The 15,789-nt window shown below is 37.1% G+C and overlaps 1 protein-coding gene across 1 annotated transcript in view; it reads left to right on the forward strand.

Moving 5' to 3' along the window:
* The window catches only part of LOC139473564 (synaptotagmin-7-like), a 422,936-nt gene that overhangs the window by 190,576 nt on the left and 216,571 nt on the right, over window positions 1-15,789 (forward strand). The gene's annotated exons all lie outside the window — the stretch shown is intronic.

Below are 15,789 nucleotides of genomic sequence, written 5' to 3' on the forward strand. Positions count from 1 at the left end.
GATTTGAAACATATTTAGTGCTTGCTTCTTAATGTACATACAAATTGAGCAAATTAATGGTGAAAGTCGGCGAGTTCATATGTCCTTGAGATGAGTTGCTGCAATGTGAGAGTTACCTCCCTCTAGTTGATTGTGATTGATGATTGTGATTAGTTAAAGTTGCTGTCCGGCAGATGTCACTGTCATCGTTCAAGCCGTCACTCAGTCCTGGAAATGCAACTGATGGGTTCCTCTGATGGAATAAGATGTCAGTTAAAGATAACAGGGTTAGACTTCACAAAGTGATTTTAGTACTATAACTGATGCAATAAACACATTAACCAGTTGCCATGTTGTCTTAATGGCGATACAAACATTGAGATGGAGAGACACAGAGAAATTAAGGTCAAGGGCTGTATTCGTAAATATCTATGAGTGGGTGGGTCTGGGATGTTTTATCCATATTAGATATTTTATATTTAACACTTTGAGCCTGATTTTTATTTGAAGAAAAACACCTTGCAACAATGTAATTTTTTTGACAGGCAATTTCTTCTTTTTTCAAAGGTCTGAAGCATTATTATTTTTTTCAAGAATTTTCAGCAACAAGCTATTTTTTTCAATAAAACTCCAGGCCCCCAGAATATCCAGTGGTCAGTCCCTTAGTGTAACTCTTTGCTTGGGTTGGAATTTCTTGGCAAGTTAAGAGTATCCTTTAGAAAATTCAGAGAATCTTTATGAATACGGTCCCAGGTCTCACTCGGGTGTTTGGGGCTGCGGGGCTGCGGGGCACCACCCCGACCAGCATGATGTGTGTGACACTTCAGTGTTTGACCTGGCACTTTGTTGGTGGTGTACAAAGTTTTTTCATATATGATGGCAGTAAAACTCTGCTCTTATTATTCTGATATTGTGTTGTCTCTCTCACCATTGAACCAAGCGGCATACCTGTAATTATTTATGCATATTATTCATGATATGCATCACATATGATAACAGAAGCTTGCCTTGACTATCAGACTTACGACTGCCTCTGTGTTGTTGTGGATAAGGAGTGCCCCGAGAGAGCAGAAGGTCGGTGGTGATCACATGGTTGCGTCATACAAAAACAGTTGAAACGATGCCACTTGTTTCCCTGTCTGGCGCTTGGCATTAAGGGGATAAAAAAAATGAGTCATAAATGGGTTGTTCATGTTCAACTGTGACATATGGTACATGTATACTACTCAAAAGAAGTTAAGGGTCACCTGATTCTTTCATATTACATATGCCATGACAGATTAACATTACCAATATGAAAGAATTGGGTGATCCTTAACTTCTTTTGAGTAGTATATCTCACTCAACACGCAACACACAGCGTGCAACACACAACATGCAACACACACACACACACACACATACACACACACAAACACTTTCATATAAGTACAATAACACAATGTTAAACCCTATTTCACTTCACGACTTTCAGATTTGCCAATTAGTGTGTCTTAACCCAACAAGATCTGCAAACAGACAATCAGGACAGAAAATATCTGTCTTTGTTCAATGAGATTCCTCATGAAAATAACAGCTAACATAGTGTTTGGATGGTACAGCCATGTGGTGTCTGTGTGTGCTTGTCATCAGCAATCAGTTGTTTGTTTCTCCATATGGGTATGACACTCATGTTTTTTCATTTGTTGTAATGTTGTCTAATAAGGAAACTTTACTCATTCACTACATCACTCACTGGCTCACAGGGTATAACTGTGAGTCACTCACTCACTCACCCTAGTCCATCATGCAGAACCTAAAACAAATGTATCCAATACATCCATGCAAGACTATAATACTTGGCAAGTCTAGATTACTGCAGTTTATCAAAATGAAGAGTCTCAAGCTCCTTATATTATATTTTATCATGATAATTTAATTTTTTTCGGTAAAATATTTTCTTTTCAGAGACTAGATGTAAGTTTGTTACTCCCACTGTGTTATTTGACATTCACTTTGTTCCTCAATGATAGCTATATAAATCATAAGACAGTCAAGTCCCGTTAATCCGACACTTGTTAATCCGACAGTCGGCTTTATTCGACACTTATGATGGGAACTAATTAAATCAGTGCTATTTCGACCCGTTAATCCGACAGTCTCACACTCCAACTCCGACACACCTAATTTGCAACGAATTACCGTATTCACTCATAAATCAGTCTTGTTAATCTGACGGTGATCAGCGTACTACGTGGTCATCTGAGTAGACATCCCTGTGTTTTGATCCGAGATGAGTCAGGTGGTAGCTGCATATTACAATGGCTGCAGAGATACTCTTAACAATAAACAATTAATGCTTCAAATAAAGATAACAGGATTAATCACATGCTAAGATTACCTCATTCTCATTAAATCGGATACAAGTTCCTGCTACCGCTACCACATCAGAACGACCTTTCACCAACTATGAACTTTGCGACATCCGTTTCAAACTGGCGATTTTAATTCCAGACTATGCTTTTTAAACGTTGACTCCACTTAATTTTGTTTATCCGACATACTCGTTAATCCAACATATTCATATGCAACCTTTCCAAGATGAACGGTATATCAAACTCACATTTTTTGTAGGTGTTTCTCATACCCAGTCTTTGTACTAGGATTAGATAAACATGGCAGACAATTCCATTTCTCCCAAATAATTCATGGACTTTTCTTCAGTAATATCTTTGATGGTGTCGTGCCGATCACGACTCTATTTATAACTGTCTGAGAGCTACATAATTCACACTAATTCTTTCATTGTGTTTGGGTACCGGTCCTGTGTTGCCAAAGCAATCATTTTAGAGAGGCTAATTGCTAATTTGGTGTGTTGTACATTTTCATTATGTAGAGATTTTATCACTACTCTTCCAAACAGACTTGAAAGAAAAGCTCATAGTTATGCTTCATTGGATGAAGACATTCTTTTATTAGCGATTTCTGATGATGAAGCTACTTGGTTCACTTGGTTATTTCGACCCATGAAGATCTGGGGGGGGGAACAGGTCTTCAGCAACCCATGCTTGCCATAAAAGGTGACTATGCTTGTCGTAAGAGGCGACTAACGGGATTGGGTGGATCAGGCTCACCGACTTGCTTGATACATGTCATCGTATCCCAATTGTGCGGATCGATGCTCATGATGTCAATCACTGGATTGTCTGGTCCAGTCTTGATTATTTACAGACCACTGTCATATAGCTTGAATATTGCTGAGTGCGGCGTTAAACAACAAACTAACTAATCTAATCAAGCTTTCAAGTAGTATTTTGTATCCCGTCCGTAAGAAAAACACAAACTTTCTCTCCAATTTGCCTCTATTAAAACAACTCTGTGCAGTGCTTGAGTTGTTGGCGTCATTGTGCGGAGCTCTACTGTTTTTATTTGAGAACTGAATCAGGCATGTGCGTCACACTCAGAAATTATTTCAAGCATAATTTAAAAACACACAGAACCATTGACGTACTGTCCCTTTAAAGATCAATATTTTGCATTCTTGATCAGTGAGCAACAATTCTGATCTCTGGAAGGTAGTAACCCAAATGTAAACATGTCTTTCTTTGTCTCTTACTGTTGCAATATGTAGTCTTTTATTATAGTTTTTAACCTTGTAGGATGGATATTGGCAGCAATTAAGGAAGTGGCAGCCATGTTTGTGTAACCTCTTGAAGGGACACTACTCCGCCTCATAAACTATGGAGTTCCTACAGGATATTATTGCATGCAATGTGAAGTACAATTCTTGTCATTCCTTAGGCCACACATTTTGTCTTTTTCGTTTCATGATCCCATCACCCCTTCTGAAAAGCAGCCAGTTCAGAAAACAATTAAACATAAAAATATTTATTCCCGCTAGTAATAAAGACCCTTTTATACAATAAAACATGTTATATATAAATTCCATGTCTTCATCACTGTCAGTAATTCAAGAGGCCACCTGCAATTTTAACTCCATGGCAGAATGACTTTCATATCAATAAATAAATAAGTCAATACATAAATGACACAGCTATTTATTCTTATTTTTATTTCGATCGACCCTGTATGGAGAATAAATGTATGAATAAATCTGTCGAACATAAAATTAAAAAAGCATGGCCTTAATATAAGAATTGTCTCTACTTCAATGGCTTTCAATTTAACAACCAATTTAATGAAAGTGACATTTCTATTTTCATTTCATTAGGAACATTTGCTATCATAATTAGCTTAAGTCAGAAGCCATTCCAGCAAATATCACTTTTATTTCCAAATCAGTGAAATAAAACTTTTAAGCTAGAAATACCTTATTCTCATTACATATCTGTATATTTATTTGATGCATTCAAATACCATTTCGTCTGTCTTGTGCTAACACAATTTTTATGATGTTCTATATCAGTGGATGATTGCCGTGATTAACATAGAGACAAGGTGTCAGTTTCACACCGGACACCAATTACAGTGTCTGGACTGAAAATGGCCAGCGGACAGTGGGGCTAGATTGTCTCTTTAAGGAGCCATAGCTAACGTTTTAAGTGAATGACAGATGGTGTGTATTTTATCTGACATGACCCAGACAGATGTGTAGCTGTATGGTTAACATTTGTTTGTTTTTTTCTTCATCACATTGGGTACGAGTCTCCGCATGGGTACGATGTGTAAAACCCTTTTTAAGGTGTCTCCTCCCATATTGCTGGAATAGTGCTAAAAGCTGTGTAAAACAATTACTTACTCAGTCTGGCTTAACAAGCATTTATTGAAGCCTGCAGCATCTGTTTGAGATCTAGCTTTTATTTGAGATTTGGTCTCTTTTTGAGATATGGCCTCTATTTCAGATCCAGCTCACGTGCGAAGATCTGAGTTAGAATAGGTCTTCATACACCCATGCTTGCTATAAAAGGCGACTATGCGTGTCCTAAGAGTTGACTAATGGGACCGGCTGGTCAGGCTGGTGACTTGGTTGATTAATGTCATCGTATCCCAATTGCTAGGAGTGAGTGAGTGACGATGGTTTTACACCGCTTTTAGCAATATTCCAGCAATATCACGGCGGGGGACACCAGAAATGGGCTTCACACATTGTACCCATGTCGGGAATCGAACCCGGGTCTTCGGCATGACGAGCTAACGCTTTAACCACTAGGCTACCCGACCGCCCCCCAATTGCTAGGATCGATGATATCAATCATTGGAGGGTCTGTTCCAGAGTTGATTATTTACAGACCACCGTTGTATCGCTGGAATATTACTGAGTGCAGCTTCAAACTACAAACACACAAACAAATCCGATCCAGCTTCTATTTTAGATCCGGTCTTAGCTTCAAGAACAGATTGGTTCACAGTCTTGATTGACACATTTCAACATTACCTGTATATTCTCATTACAACTCCCAACTGATCAGTCTGTAAACCCTACAGCACATTTATATACCTCTTTAAAGATTCTTTGAATTTTTTGGTTTTATCCTCATATCACATGACGAAACAATAAATTTGAATGATGACCTTACAACAGAAAACAGGCCTCGATTACTGACTTGTCTCTGGTAAGAAAACTCATCTGCAAGAGGCTGTACATGGTTTGCGATCTTTCTTAAGATCACGTTTAAATGCTAGATAACTAGGACAGCAATAACACTAAAAGGTGAAATATTCAACTTTATAAATATATTTAGGAATAATAAAACAATGGATTACTCTTGGTGAAATTATTATGTCAACAGGGGGCATGGGTGTCCCAGTCGTCTGAGGCGCCACAACTTGCTGTGCAGAGTTGCGTCCCTTGGGCACACAAGAAACATATGATTGGAGGTTTGAATCCCAGTTCGCCCCTATTATATTTCTAGGTTTGTCAGCACCATACTCGTGCTCGTGGGTTTCACCGAAGTGGTAAACGTCTGAGACCTGCATCACTTCGGGCTTTCCTCCAACATTAAGCTGACACGCCGTGATATAACTGGAATACTGTTAAAGGCGGCGTTAAATCCAACTCACTCACTCACTATTATGTCAACACAAGGACCCTTGGACCCGACCTCTTTGGTTGTCTGAATGGACCAAGGACGCACTAAAGGGGTCCGAGGGTCCTAATAGTAATTATTTGCATGTACTGCTGATTGACCTATTTCAGTTTTCACATGTGGATCATGTGACTGTATTTCTAGACACAGTGTATTGGAGGCTGAGTGCCTATCAGAGACCTGGCATCTATTAAAATCCATCTATTAAATTCCTGCTTCTGTTTAAGGAAATATTGTTTGTTGATTTCTGTTGCGTGATGCTCATTTGTATGCCGAATGCAAGTGATAAGGAATACGCCCATGGGATGCTGTTGATGCATCCTCCATTGCTCAGTAAAGATCACTATTGTCGACCTGTCTATGGTTATTCTTGGAAAAAATACAACACGAACATGGTGGCTGTGTGGACCCTTCTCCATCTTCCTGAGGCAAGGGCGTCATCTGACTTTAAAAGTCCAGTTTCAACCCATGCCAAACTAGCCTGGAATTATGGCGTTATATTTTGGCTGGACTAACAAATCTATGTATCGTCCAATCAAAATCGCGAAATGAACTAGACATTTGGTATGTAAACATGGATTTCAACGTTCAGATTTCGGTTGACTGCTGCGCGAGGATTTACAAAGCTTGTGTACCATCAATTGGGCATCGAAACATATTTTGCAAATCTTTTCATGTTTTTAATCAATGTGCTGAAGTGGTTTGATGCATTTCATGGTGTAAGACATGTTTTAATACAATATTGAGGTTGATTAGCAATCAGATTGTCTTGACTGGGCACCGCCGTTTTGTTTGAAGCAATATGAAAGAATGAATCTGATTGGTTAATAGAAGGTACATAGAAGGGACATAACTCATAATAGCCACTGGTGGTGCTGCGATCGAGCTCAGAAATTCCAGCCTAGTTTGGCAAGGGTGGAAACTGGACTTTTATAGTCAGTTAACACCCTTGCCTCGGGAAGATGTACTTCTCAAGGTCACTCTGATTCTATTATGACACTGGAGCATGCCAGCAGAATCCCATTTTCTCTCTCACTACTGATAGTAAGCACCTCCTGGTTTTGTCTGCGCCTTTTATACTAGAGGGTTCCAGTATCACTGAGAACTGAAAGTTATTAAAGCACAAATGGAATAACTTTGTCATATTGAATCACCTGAACACATATGATCAGCCTTATCAAATTGCACTATTTCTTAATTGTGTTTGGAACACTGCAGTGAATATCTACAATGGTTTTCATTTCGAGTGTGATGATCAGAATCGAACAAATGATGAAATTATTGCCAAATTTGACAGGTTTGCTATTGGCGAAGTCAATGACACTTATGTCTTCAATAAGCATTATCAGAAAGAGAGTGTACATTTTCCCCGCTCATATTAGAACACCAAGTAGTGAAAACATGCAATTATTGTGATATCTGTGTGGACACACTTTTGAGAGACAGAATCGGACGGGAGATTAGGGATAGAAAAACTCAACATTCACTTTTGAAAGAGAGACAGCTAACCTGTGCTAATGCAGTTGATATTTGTAAAGCTGCAGAAAATGCCACAGTACACAGTGAAGCTCTCAATCATGAGACTGTCACCATAGTTGGTTCAGGTGCATGACCAAATCATTACAACAAATCCCAAAATTAAACATAGCGAGGAAGTTGTCCCGTGTGGGGCAAGGCATACACTACATGTGGACAGTGAAGTCATTTTGCCATAGAGTGTCCAAAGCCTACCTGTTCATCAATGTCTGAAAGGGTCCTCCAAATACAGGGACAATACGACTCTGATACGTCAGACGAACGGAAAAGCATTGTTGATATGAACTCTGTGAAATATGACAAGGCTAAGGAAATAAAGTTGAAGTGTAAGTGGGTTAATATGATATTCCAAGGTGACAATGGCTGCAATATTAACATTTTACCTAGATGCTGTCTTGCCAACAATTGTGAAATTGTACCCTGTTGAAAATATGAAACAAGTCTCATCTTCAAGCAGAAAACACCTGTTGGCTTTCTGTCAACATCCCTGAGATAAGGAAGATGTACTTTGTCGAAATCGTAATTGTGAGTGAAGATTACACTCTCTTACTCAATCTCAACGTTGCAGAATAGACAAACATTGTTGCTGTCAACAATGATGTGGTGGATCACATGGCCACTGTCTCTGTTGTTGACAAGTACTCTGTTTTATTTGAGGATTATGATATGAAGAATTGGTACCTTCGAGGATCAAGTATACTTACACACTGATCCAAATGTGAAACCCGAAGTGATGCTGAATCCCAAAGTGATGCTGAATCCCAAAGTGATGCTGAATCCCAAAGTGATGCTGAATCCCGAAGTGTTGCTGAATCCCAAAGTGATGCTGAATCCCAAAGTGATGCTGAATCCCGAAGTGATGCTGAATGTACATGTTTCCTTTATCCGTGTACCCTAGGCTCAAACAAGAACTTGATAGACTTGTAGAACTGGATGTAATTAATCCCATGAGCACCAGACGACACCCTGGGTCAGTCAGATAGTGATTACTGAGAAGCATCAGGTGATCTGTGAATATGTCTCCATCTGAAGGTATTGCATAATGTCCTACAGCGTGAGCATTTCACTGTGCCATTTGACCCATGAAGATCAGGGGTAGAATAGGTCTTCAGCAACTCATGCTTGCCGCAAAAGGAGTCTATGCTTGTAAGAGGCAACTAACAGGATCAGGTGGTCAGGCTCGCTGACTTGGTTGATGTATGTCATCGTATCCCAATTGCATGGATCGATGCTCATAATATCAATCACTTGATTGTCTGGTCCAGACTCGATTATTTACAGACCGCTGTCATATAGCTGGAATATTGCTGAGTGCGGCATTAAACAACAAACCAAACCAAACCAAACTGTGCCATTTGTCATTAATAACTGGGGAATGATGTAGTCTACATGTTCTTGTAGCAAATAATTCCAATTCTACATTTCAACATAGGTGATCTTTTTAAAAGTCCTTTCTACACATTTATTTTCCCATAATATCAAACTTGAACTTCCAAGACATCATCATTATTTAGTTAAGCAAGGATCCCGGATCCACAGAGTGACTTTAACTTCATGACTGTCATCATGTCTCTCTCCCTCACACCAACTACCAAACTATTTATATACCAGTCAACAGAAGTTAAGGACCATATGATTCTTTCACATTACTACAGTCACTTCATCATGCCATGACCGACTAACTGTAGTAATGTGAAAGAATCGCCTGATCCTGAAGTTAAGTTTCCAGAATGAGTAAGAAATGAAAGACTTAAGACTTATAAATGTACTGGTAACTGTGTCTTGTATAGATAAGAAATTTTATACAGATGAATATTTGTATTCATTATCAATACTCAATACCAAATAAAATATCCAAATCATGAATTCATTAAGTAATATATGTAAATATATATATAGACATCAGTCTTGCAAGGTCAACATGTACATGTATAGCTATTGTTTTTGACAGATAAATAATTGTATTCATTATCAGTACTCATGCACAAATAAAAAGATCCAAATCATGAATTCATAAAAGATATATATATTTAAATAAATATATACAGAATCACTCTTGCAAGCTGAACATGTCTATGAAAACTATTGTTCATGTCGATGACCTTTTTCAAATATTATAAAAAACATACTTTTATTTACTAGCTTTGCCTATTGATCTACCACAACTAAATTATACAAATAAATTTGAATAAAATCAAATCTTGGAGAATATATTTTTGCTCACATATTTAGTTCAGTGATTAGTAAAATGTCAAAAATAGGTCAATAGCGAAGGGGAAATAACTATTTGACTGATCACCCCCAAGTAAGGCTAAGATCACTTTGTGGAACTGGGCCCTCAGACGTAAACATAATGAAATATTTGGCATACCGCTTTATTTTTATTTCATGGACAAACCCAATTACTTAATTTTAAATCAAATAGACACATAAATTAATGAAGCTTTGTTTGAATGAAAATATGATTTTATATTATTTTATTATTTTTAATTATTTATTTTATAGAACATTAAACTCAAATGATACCTGACACAGTCTTCTTCTTGTTCATTTCTCGTCCTACTTCATGGCACATTGAACAAGAAAATGTGTGTAAAAAATGTCCAGGCCTTGCATCCAAAATACATAGTCCTTGGTAGAAAAATAATAGATGTTTTTATTATCCAATATATCGCCACTGTTTCCTCGCTGTGTTGCCAGGAAGTCCTGGACAGGAAGCTAAACTTATCATGTTGTGTTTTGCATCTCAGCCAGTCAGCCCTCAGAAAATACTGCTTCATCTTAGATCTCCCCACCATGTGCTGCTGTATGAAGACAGATTTGACAGATATGAGAGCTTGAAGATTATTCTTATCTTTTGTGTCTGTATCATAATGGAATTCCTTGAGGACCTATTAGGCATTACGTGTGCTAAATCTGGAACAGACGTGTATCAATATCAGTTATGATAAAAAGAAACATGTTCTGGACGTCATATGATTTTCAGTCACTTCCTTGTTTGAAGGATGTGGGCTTGTAGCTGTGGATTTCATCATCACTGTGGGATTAGTTGTATTTCAGCATCAATTTTGATTATGATCCTTTGCCATTCACTGGGATTTCATCAAAGTGGTAATTAATAAATGTTTATGACCTACGTCACTAATTTCCTCCCACATTAAACTGTTTGATGTGCTTGTACTGAAATTCTGTGTGGTAAATCTCAAATCACTATCTACTACACTTGGGAAGGTACGTGGGTTGAACTTTATATTTCATGGACAGTGTTGCCCCTGAAAGTGTTGTCAAATATTTCATCATCAGTCCAGGAAAGTGGGTTTATTTTTACTTTTTTTCATTAGTGTCACTCTAGGAAAGTGGGTTTACATGTACATCTTATCATTAGTGTCACTGTAGGAAAATGGGTTTACCTGTACACTTTATCAGTAGTGTACATTTTATCATAGTGTCACTCTAGGAAAATGGATTTGCTTGTACATTTTATCATTAGTGTCATTCCAGGAAATTGGATTTACCTGTACATTTTATCAATAGCGTCACTCTAGGAAAAAGGGCTTGCCTGTACATTTTATCATGGTGTCATTCTAAGAAAGTGGGTTTACCTGAACATTTTACCATAGAGTCACTCTCTGAGAATTTATACATTTTATCATTAGTGTCACTGTAGAAAAGTGGGTTTACCTGTACATTTTATCATAGTGTCACTCTAGGAGAATTTATACATTTTATCATTAGTGTCACTGTAGAAAAGTGGGTTTACCTGTACATTTTATCATAGTGTCACTCTAGGAGAATTTATACATTTTATCATTAGTGTCACTGTAGAAAAGTGGGTTTACCTGTACATTTTATCATAGTGTCACTCTAGGAGAATTTATACATTTTATCATTAGTGTCACTGTAGAAAAGTGGGTTTACCTGTACATTTTATCATTAGTGTCACTCTAGGAGAATTTATACATTTTATCACTTTCAATACCAACTGAAGCAACAACTTGTCATGTATAACATCTTTGTTTAATGTGCATAGGAGCTGCTGTAGGTGGTATTGTGTAAACTCCATCCCTGTGTCAACATCCAGTGTCCTTGGGATTACAAATATTCTCATTACTTTACATTGTCCACATCAATAGACACCATTGATTGACACATACAACTTAGTGTTTAGATTGTATAGGTGTGTTCAGACAAAGGCTGAGAACATTTGACGCTGGTTCTGTCGGGGAAGTGACACGGATCAGTGACAGGGATGACTGTTTGAGACCTGTAACTGAAGGATGGATTCTTGCTTTCTGACACGTAGACTGCCTGATCTAAACACTGGACATGAATTGCTTTTTTTAAAAATATCTGGTTAGTATGGCAGCACATGTTCCTGACAATATTCATATTTCTGTTGATTTAAAAAATGATTAATCAATGATTTAAAAAATGATTAATCAATGATTTCAAAATAAAACAATTCCACTTCCACTCAACGTTATCCTTATTTATCAATGCATTAAGGATGTTGTTTGTGGGAAAGTGCATGGGAAAGCATGTTCGTGACTCTGCTGATATTTCTGTTGATTCCAAGAATGATTAATGAATGATTTCAAATTATAAAAAAAATCAAGTTTCACCCTCACATACTTAGTGTTGTAGCTAAATATAAGAAACAAGCAACTGGCAGTTTTGCAAAGTTGGAATGAATATTTGTTGTAGATGTGTAAATAAAATATTTAACCAGCTTATCATACAAAGTCTTTAAGTGACAAGATTTATCCTAGAAAAGAAACTGGGGGGCTCGGATGGCCCAGTCGTCTAAGGTGCCACGATTCCCTGTGCAGAGTTGCGTCCCTTGGGCACGCCAGAAACCTATGATTGTGGGTTCGAATCCCGGTTCGCCCCGATTATGTTTCTAGGTTTGTAAGCACCATACCCGTGCTTGTGGGTTTCACCGAAGTGGTAAACGTCTGAGACCTGCATCACTTCGGGCTTTCCTCCCACATTAAGCTGATACGCCGTGATATAACTGGAATAATGTTAAAAGCGGCATTAAACTCAACTCACTAGAAAGGAAACTAGTAGAACTTTGGAGGACATGGAATTATTATTTGTTGTAGCAGTGTATGTAACGTTACATTAAATATAAGCTTTATTATTATTAGCAATTATTGTTATCAATAATCTGGTTCTTAACACACAAATGAGATAGTGGACTAGTGGGTAGAGTGTCTGTCCAGACTGGGAAAAGTTGGTGGTTTGATTCCCGGCTGCATTAAACCACGATGTTAAAAGAGGGTACTTGTTGTTACCATATATGGTGTGCAGCATGGAGGGGATGAAATGAGGATTATAGGACTGGTCTAAGTCCAGATTAGTACAAGCAGCCACATGCATGTGTGCATGCATGTTGCTAAATATATCAATAATCTTGAATGAAACCTTAAACCCCATTTTGCTTACCCTTATTGACAATTGAGATGCAAGGACACTGAGTAAACTACAGTCCCAACAATAGCATACAGGGTAGCCCAGTCATCATCATCATCTTCATCTTCATCATCTTCTTCATCATCATCTTCATCATCTTCATCTTCATCATCTACATCTTCATTTTCATCATCTTCATCATCTTCATCATCTTCATCTTCATCATCATCATCATCATTAGGGCTGGGACGGGTACTCGGGTCGGGTGGGTCCTGAGTAGGACCCGGGTACCCACAGGACTACCCGGACCCGTGGTTAGACACATGATATATTGTTTGATGACAAAAACTTACTATAGCTCAGTGGTTACACTACAAGTCGCTTATGTTCGCATTTCTTTCTGACGATGCACACATTCCCTTTGACTTGTAAATGTTTGAGTAAAGATAAAGCTTCAGTCAACGCATGATCTGATTGTTTGGCACATATATCTAAATAGTTTTAGACAGGGCTGCGGTAAAACAATTCCCAATCAGACATTTTGTTCCCTACTCTTGCGACTTGCAGTGGGTACTCGGGTAGAGTTGGGTAGTAGGGGGTCGGGTACCCGGGTAGTAAATTTTGGACTTGTTCCAGCCCTAATCATCATCATCATCATCATCATCATCATCATCATACCCACTATGACCTAGATTAGACGAATTCTAGTGATTAAACTGATGTAATTAATCAATATTTACTGAAGACTCACACATGTGGCCTGTTAAGCAACACCTATTGTTTGGAAAAGTAAATTATTAATAGTAGTTTTGATACTGATATTGATATTATAAATAACTAAGTGCAGAATCGATATCAACTATTGATATATCAGCTTGTCAGATACGTTTTGCCAATGGTTCATAGAAAATAGCGCTGTATCATAGTATGATCAATTGTAATGACACTATACAGACCCAGTGAAACAAAAACATCCCTAAACTCCCACACCATATGAAAGAATTGGTGTTCTTTAACGGTTTTTTAGTGGTATATAATCACTCTCTCACTTTATTTCTGAAACCCAAATGTATTGTGTATGTCCTGGGGGAAAAAGAACATGATGTATTGTATACCAACCAGTTGTTCCTTGGAATCATTAATTGCTTGTTTTTTGTTAAATTGGACACCATCTGGCTGGTAACACAAGGACCCATGTACACAAAACCATGTTAGCATTAAAACTATTGTGACTCCTACCAGACAATACTTCTTGAGATCTAATTCTCACAGTTTTTTGTTCCGCTTTGTTCTTCTTATGTTGGGATCCCCTGGCACATAAGAAAATGTTTGTATTTTTTTACACTTTTTACTTGAATTAACTTAATGCACTAAGAATTTGGAAGGAAGTAAATTACTCTGAATGTGTTTTTATAAAGAATAATCATTTTACTTTCTGTTGGACTGAAAAAAGTGGACTGTGTTATTTGATTCTGCAGGATTATTGGGTCATCTGGTTACGTGCCGAACATCTGTAGCTTAAAATGGCCAAAAAAATTAATATGGAGTTGACTGCGGTACAGTCGTGTACTTTTAAACATGCTTTTGATCCTTGAAGGATATGACCACTTGTACTAATTATGGGTATTTTTTTATGAACATGTTTCTGGATCCACCGATCCGAAGTTTCACAAACGTGAAATATAATTAACATTCGAAGCATAGTTTGTTTTCTTCCTGCCAAGCCTGTTAATAAATTTCCATATGAAAAAAGTCAGATCAATACAAGAAGGAAAGTAGCTTTGATTATTTTAAGAAACAATCAGAACAACATATTTCTTTTGTTTTAAATTACCCTGTGGACCATACTTTCAGAAGTTCAATGAAAAACACACGTTTTAAAAAAATGGTTTGTTCTTGTTATTTTGAACCCCATTCTGTATTATTTTAAATGTTATCTGTATAACCAGTTCTATTGAAAACAAGGCCATGTAATAATCAACTATGTGCAGTGCTTACTCCAGATAGTAAAGTTAAACCATTGTGTGTGACGAAGGCAACAATGTATTTTGGTTGATCGATTTGTAAAATGAAGATAATTTAAGTTATGTTTTTTTATCAACCACTCAATCTTTCATCAAGAAAAAATAAGAACAAAACTTCAAAAATCATAAAATTTGAAAGTAGTATTTAACTTTTTTATAAATATTAATAAATGATCCAATGCATTATATGTAGTCCTGGCCACTGCAAACCACAAAATAATAAAACCTTATATGTATATATAAACTATATTTTAAAAAGTTCCTGTGCTTGAAAAAGTAATAACATTTTACAATTGAGCCATAGCAAATGAAAAAAGATATTATTGCAAAAATATTTTTTTGGACCAAACCAAGCAAAATGGATAACAAAACTCCTTGAACCATGAAATGAAAAAAAATTGTGGACTAAATAATTCCATTTGTGTGTATTTAAAATTTACCTTATATTGAGCAATTTATTTCGTGTTCATGGAAGTATGAATATAACAACCAGTGTTTACGCTGTCATCCACTTAGATTTAACTGTCATACTGTTCCAAGACTCACTCACTCACTCACTCACTCACTCACTCATATTGCAACTCTTGTATTACAGTCTGTAGCATATAATACTCCATCTTGATAAGGATATTATTATCTCTCCTTATACACCGAACTCATCCTTATAATATGTCAAGTGTATGTTTAAATAGAAAGACATATCTGTTTATCCCTGTTTATAAGAAGTGATCACTACAGATCCAGTGATATTGACAATCCTTTTGTATTTACCTTCTTATAAAACACTGACATCTAAAGGTGCTTCCATC

This window comes from Haliotis cracherodii, unplaced genomic scaffold, assembly GCF_022045235.1.
Source record: "Haliotis cracherodii isolate W230 unplaced genomic scaffold, xgHalCrac1.p SCAF_3, whole genome shotgun sequence".
NCBI lineage: Eukaryota > Metazoa > Mollusca > Gastropoda > Lepetellida > Haliotidae > Haliotis > Haliotis cracherodii.